Source organism: Eufriesea mexicana, unplaced genomic scaffold, assembly GCF_001483705.2.
Source record: "Eufriesea mexicana isolate 0111107269 unplaced genomic scaffold, ASM148370v2 scaffold1902, whole genome shotgun sequence".
Classification (NCBI taxonomy): domain Eukaryota; kingdom Metazoa; phylum Arthropoda; class Insecta; order Hymenoptera; family Apidae; genus Eufriesea; species Eufriesea mexicana.
In genome coordinates this window covers 26,718-33,217 of record NW_016909996.1, presented here as the reverse complement: position 1 = coordinate 33,217, position 6,500 = coordinate 26,718, and the positions used below count along the sequence as shown (strand labels likewise).

General features: G+C 44.4%; 1 protein-coding gene across 1 annotated transcript in view; it reads right to left on the bottom strand.

Annotated features, from left to right (window-relative positions):
• Positions 1-5,252, bottom strand: part of unc-13-4A (BAI1 associated protein 3) — a 108,883-nt gene extending 103,631 nt beyond the window's left edge. Inside the window, exon 1 of the mRNA XM_017902721.1 lies at positions 5,205-5,252. The gene's annotated coding sequence lies outside the window, so the exon portion shown is untranslated. The remainder of the gene's footprint in view (positions 1-5,204) is intronic.
• Positions 5,253-6,500: the final 1,248 nt, after the last annotated feature.

Here is a 6,500-nt window from a genome sequence, read left to right as displayed (position 1 = left end):
AGTGTAGAGATAAGACGAGATCGTGAAAGGATGCTCGTCTTTCACCGGAACACCGTTTAAGGTACGCTGACCCTCGGTACTCACCGTTTCCGTCGTGGTACGTGTCCTGCTATGTGACCACCGATGGGAAGAGCCCGGGGAGGAACTCGAGGAGCAGGCTGGTCGGAAATCCGGTGGCGAGCGGATGGAGTGCGCGGAGAAACACGGTCGTGATATGCGGCGGAATGAAAGAAAACGAGCGAGTGCGGGTACGCGAGAGAACGAGCGCGCCTAGCGGTCGCAATGGAATACCCACTTGTAGAGCCGGCGGATGACCGGGCGCGTAAACTAGACTGGCGGGTTGGCAAACAGGTGAGATGCCGTCGCGTGCCCGTCTTTCTCTGTCTCCCTTCCTCGCGCTCTTTCCATCCCACCCTGTCACCCTCCTCCAATAACCCGGCTGGTCCCTTTTCCCTCTCGCTCTCACCACCCACACCACCCCTAGCGTCCTCTTCGTCTACGTAGTCTACATGCTCCTCCCACTCCAGCATTTCCGACAGTCTCCCTCTAACCTGACGCGTATCAACCCCCGGATTCTAGACTAGCCTCGTCCTTGCAGTTCGTATTTACTTCCTACGCCTTTTTTGCCCCCGCGCATTCCACAATTTCCACATTTTTCCTTCCGTCGAGCTAAAGAGTCGGATGTATTCTCCGCTGCGCGTCGTACGTCTTCGTCCTCGTCATTCTTCCAGGTTACTTCCACCTTGCCGTCTTGCCCATCATCGGCCCCTAGCCTTTGTTTCTCTCATCTCCACCTCGCGCAATCGTCCTGCACCGTTTTGTTCCTATTTTCGTCCTTGTTCGATCAACCACGCTCGCGGTATTCGTCGTTCTACATTCGGGGAGATACCAACCCTCCTATCTCGTAATTCCGCTTTTCACTCTTCTCTATGCCAGTGTTCCTCCTTTCTCTTTGTCTCCCTTTCTCTCGCTTTCTCGCCGACCCACCCCCATACCGACTCCCTTCCATCGCTCGCCGATAACCCTACCTAGGAGCATGGGGCTCTCCCTACCCCCTGCAGGGGTTACAACCGGAGGTACTTGCGTGCGCAGCACGTCCATCGATCTATTTCAGCTCACCTACGCTCTCCTGGCAAGCCTGGCAAGCCTGTACCTGCCTGCCTGCCCGCGCGACTCTGGGTGCGTTCACACCGGCCCAAGGTGTGGACCAGCGGGACAGAGATGTTTTATCGTGATCTAGAACGTGATCCCTCCAGGGACCATGTTAACTGCGTACCAGTGTCGTAATAAGGGAGGATTTCGGTGGATCTAGCTAAAGGGGAGCATCGATCAGCCGTCCGAGGAACGGGAAACTCTCGTCTCTCGCGAGATACCCATGACAGATTGATAAGGTATATTCGATTGGCTCGGGGAACACTCGATTCATGGCATTACGAGCCGTCTCGCGATCACACCCGTGTATTTTCTAGGCTTCCGGGTTATTTTTCTGTTATTCGGTTATCGCGCGTTTTATGCGGTTTCACGCGCAACATTTTCCAACCATTCGACCTTGTTTCTGACCCGAAAATGTTACCGAAATAACGTGAGTCATGGACAACCTAACCCAAGCCGTGTAATTTGCATGATACGAACAGGACTGACCCGATATCCAATACGAACTTCGGCAAGTATCGAAGTACGAATTGTTACCGTTCCGGAGAAAAAGGAACGAAAGTGGTGGAAGCGAAGTCGGAGAATCGAACAGGCCGCGATGATTCCATAGATTCTGGACACCCGAGAAGTTGGCAAATGAGATTCAGCCAATACCAAAATTCGGAGCTGGTGGAAAGAGAGTGGTAGAGTTGAAATGCAACGGAAGACCGAAAGTTGGACAACGCGTATTTGATAAAACTACTAGAGCACAACGTTTACGTGCTACGCGGACCATGGCTGACGCAGATGCTGGCAGCTTGCTAGGCGATGCCTCTGAGAAATTTCTACTTCCTCTCAACTTTTGTCTGTCGTGGAAATTTTCAGCAACGACTTGTCGCTTGGATCGATGTTTCAAGGTTGCCCGCCACTTAGCCTATTATTTATTCAAATACGTATTCTACACGCCCCCTAAATGCGATGTTTGTCAGAAGCTTCTCCAGTCAGGGGTTTAATACCATGGTGTACGAATACAACGTATATTCTGCGGTTTATAGAAAATTGATTTCATCACAGGGGAAAGTAATTTCGTTGAAGTCAATACCGGTTATAGAATAACTTTATAAAAAAGTACTCAACTATTTTCAAAATAATTTTTGTCAATGCGTAATAAAAATTAAAGTTCATTTTCAAATAGACGTAGGAAATACCGTATCATCGCGTATTTTATTTTCCAAAGCAACCTATTTGCAGGCTATTCGCTAATAAAGAGTTCTCGTTAAGCTTATTAGGAACACGATTGTCGAATTGGTTACGGCTGTGATCCATCGGTAGGAGCGAAATTTTCGACGCAATTCATCCGTATTGGATTCGAAAATTAAACACAATAGGCTCGCAGAAATGCATCGCGAATGTAATTTGCTGACTTGGTGGCTTACAAAACGTAGGCATAGCCGTATATTAAATTCCCTCGGACCAATCAGCGTATAAATTTCGAGCTAAGCCGAGGGTAGAACCTGATGTAGTTAGGAACACATTCAGCCGAGGTACCGTATCACCACGGACTACGAGCATTTCGTCGATCGCGTTTGTACCGATTTTCGATCGCTCGAACGGCATTCGTATCGGCAGAAATCATCGGTGTCCTCCCAACATTATTATATTTCTCGTTCATTTTAGTTCCCCGTCGAGCTTTATGCCGTGCAGAATGAAATTCCAGCTCAAAGGGTGACATTCGTTCCAGGATCAACTCGCGGATAAAGTCCAAACCTCTGTCTTATTACGATACACGCTACAATTTCGATTTAAAGGGAAGCAAAATGCTGAAGAAACACGGGGAAAATGTTTCAAAAATTCGAAATACATTTTATGCTGGAAACGTGGGCATAAAATATGACAGCGATGATGATGACCCGATGCATGTGATAATTACGAACAATGATACTTTCGACGTTTTTAACCTAATTTCTATTTTCACCATTTTTCTACGTGCTCTATTCCCCTAAAATAAAATAAAATAAATAAATAAAATAAAATGAAACTTCAAGGATATGGTAAACGAAAGAATTGGGACGCAAGAAGCGTAAATTAGACGTATACCAAGTTTTTCGCGGGCCACAACCTATTTAAATCAACCAAAGGAGGTTGAACTGGGAAAGCGAAGATTAAAATACAACGGGATAACGAAAAGCAATTATCGATTCCGGTGTAAACGATTTTACAAACGGGACTAACGATGATGGTAGTCGAACGATGCGGGTATTACAGGGAACAGGTGGAAATCTTTATTCAACGGACGTCTGGATTCCAGCAGGAGGCCTCTTTATTGTTTCCTCTTTATTCTTTCATAGTCCTTGCCTCGTTCTGCTCGCGTTTAACTTGTTGAATCCTATGTACGTTTCTCGATTACATTTCGTTTTACTTTCGCTTCGACGGTAAATGTGGTAAATGAATAACGAGCAAAGAGCAGCCTACTTCGCGATATCAAAGCTAAAGCTTCTTAATAGAGCTTGCGATTGGCAAACTTCGAACGATGAAAGGAAAAATTGGAAAAATAAAGGAAGCATTTGCTAAAATGGACGCAAGTGGAGTAGCCGTGTCGAAGTATTCGCGATGAGAAGATTGCGTCGTCGTTATCGCCATTACTCGATTATCGTCGTTATCCTGAGGGAATATCGCACGTCTTCCGTCTCGCTTTCTTCGACTTACGTTCGAACGCAATTTCCCACGGAAATGTCAACTAACAGCGAACACGAACGATCTGTTACAGAGACAGTAATAGTTTCAGCTCCGCGAACATTTCAAACGTTGACTCGGCCAACATGTGTTGCACCTCTTGCGCAAAATATGACGTACGGGATGGTACAACGGATGAAATTTCGACCCACGGACTACCATTTTTGATATATAACGTTCCACTCGCTGAAAAGTTCGATCGTGAGTCCTTGATTAAATTTTATAAATCCTCCACTATTCTAAATTATAAAAACTAATAAGAATCCAATTTCTATATTTTTCTTTAACTTCTAAATTTAATTTTTGCAAATTTATTTGACAGATATATAATTCTTCAAAGGCTAATAATCTTCTATTTTTTCTTAAAATGATGGGTACTATTGTCACAATGTGGCTATTAAGCGTTAAAAAGAATTTCAATTGGACACCTTTTCTATTAGAATGGAAAATTGCCAAATTATAAATTCTTCGAGGAAAATCAATATTACGAAACCCTACTTCTGTCACGCTTACCAAAAGACCCAGGAAACTCTCAGAATCGCTCGACACGTTCTTGAGAACGTCGCTAGAAGTCATCGAGCTGTCGGTCACGGAGTGTGGGATTTATTTTTCAGAGAAGGAAGTTCTGTCGGGGTGGCGACAAGTTCAAGCGCTTTTGAACTTACCTGAACTGGTTTAAATGGTTGCACCATTCTGAAAGGCTAGGTATCGCGTGGAACACGAGGGTGCGACGGGTTGAAAATTCATGCTATCCAACCGCGAAAGCGGCAAAGAGGGTATCAAACGGCCAGGGGGGTGGCAAATTTTGAACGAAACACTGGCTCCGGAACGTCGGACGATCAACGGTGGCGCGATTAAATCCCTTCTCCACCCTCGGTTCCTTCGTTTTCAAGATTTTTCCTCTGTATAATGTCTCGTCGGACTAGAGTTTCCAGGTCGAGAGATGCCAGGCCATTAACGACGATTGTCGATTCGCGAAGTTGGATGAAGGTGTGTAGCGACCACTCGCCGACAATCAGCCGAGGAATTCTCGCAATCTTCCCGGCCGATGGACCATTCCGCTTCGACTCATTGATCACGATATCTCTGACAGCCACCGTGATCGCGAGATCCATACATTACGATTAGATCAGGCGGGAGATTAAAAGCTGGGACGGTCTGGCCCCCGGATGGGTCGAACCTCGAGGGCCATCGCCTTGGAATATAAGGCTCGTTAGATTTCCGTCGCGTTAAATAATTTCGGTGCCCCTTCCAGTCGTGAGCGTATTGTGGTTCTTGCCAAGTGATCGCTTTCTCCGAAGGCAATAACGCGAAATAAACGTAACGTATGACTTACTCACCCTTATCCGGTATACCCCCATGGTCGCTCGGAAAACGCCGCATGTCAAGTATTTTCATTCTCGTTCTGAACACCTGATCCATTCTGAAAGCATAAAATTCGTTTTTATTAATTTCTCTTTCCCCTTAATTTTTTTTCTTTTTTATTTGCATTGCAATTAGATAATAGACCCGAGTTTTTTTAAATTTGCGCCTTTTTTCCTTGCAACCACTGGTATATTAATTTATGTACCCTATTGCTGAATATGAACTGCAGGCTGTAGACTAGGAGTTTCTCATAGCACTTTTTTTCAGGTCCAAGAGCTTTATCGTTGCATAAATTACGCTCTAGAATTTTTTGATAGAGAAGGTAATGAACGTTTGTTAATCACGACCCTGGATAAGATATTAGCAATTTCGCCGAGGCTTTTTAACGTGGTTATTAGGAGTGTATAAAGATAGAAGAGAGGTGCGTGTACACGGTTATCAGAAAACGAAATTGTGAATTTTAATGATAAACTTTTCGAACACACGCGTGCTATGTTAAAGAACTCGTCGAAGCGCCGGGATTTTAACTATACACGCAAAACTTTCGTCATCGCCAGTTTTCAGCCGTCCATTTTCCCTGTTGACACGTTCAATGGAGCTTATCGCGCAATTTCTACCTACTTTCGCGATCACCAACGCGTTATATCAGAATTTAGTCACTTTAAGATGGCAGATGCCTCGATAAACTGGTTTGGATTAGGTTAATCGACGCGAAATGAGGGCAAAATGAGAAGCTACCCGACGTGAAACGAATAAAAATTCTATTAATTCTTCACTGTTGCAAAATGTTTCGCAAAAGAATCATTTTAAGGTATCTAGATTTAGAGACCTAATCAACGTAACGTGTAACGTAAAAAGAGGAATGTAAATATACCCAAAGCAGTCTTTCCAACTTTTTACCCACGAAAACCTAATAACGTAGAACAGGAGTCCAATAAAAATCTATCACCTCGACGTGAAATGTAGCGAATGCAAGACCAACTTCTCGAAATTTTCAGTGGAAAGAAGTAAAAATGATTAGAACGCGTTTCTTTCCTTTTTCATTCCGATTATTCGCGAAATATAAATTTGAAAGTTGGACGCTGGAAACCTGCAAGCAGGTTCCTAATTTTCAGAACAAAAACCGAACAATGCCGTTCAATGGTGTAGAAATTAACTTAAAATTAGATCGGCGCATCACAATAGCGTATTGTTGATTCAGTGACACGGATTGCCATCAACTTAAATTGAATTAAATTTCTAACGAACTTGGAGCCACTGTTCTCGCGTCG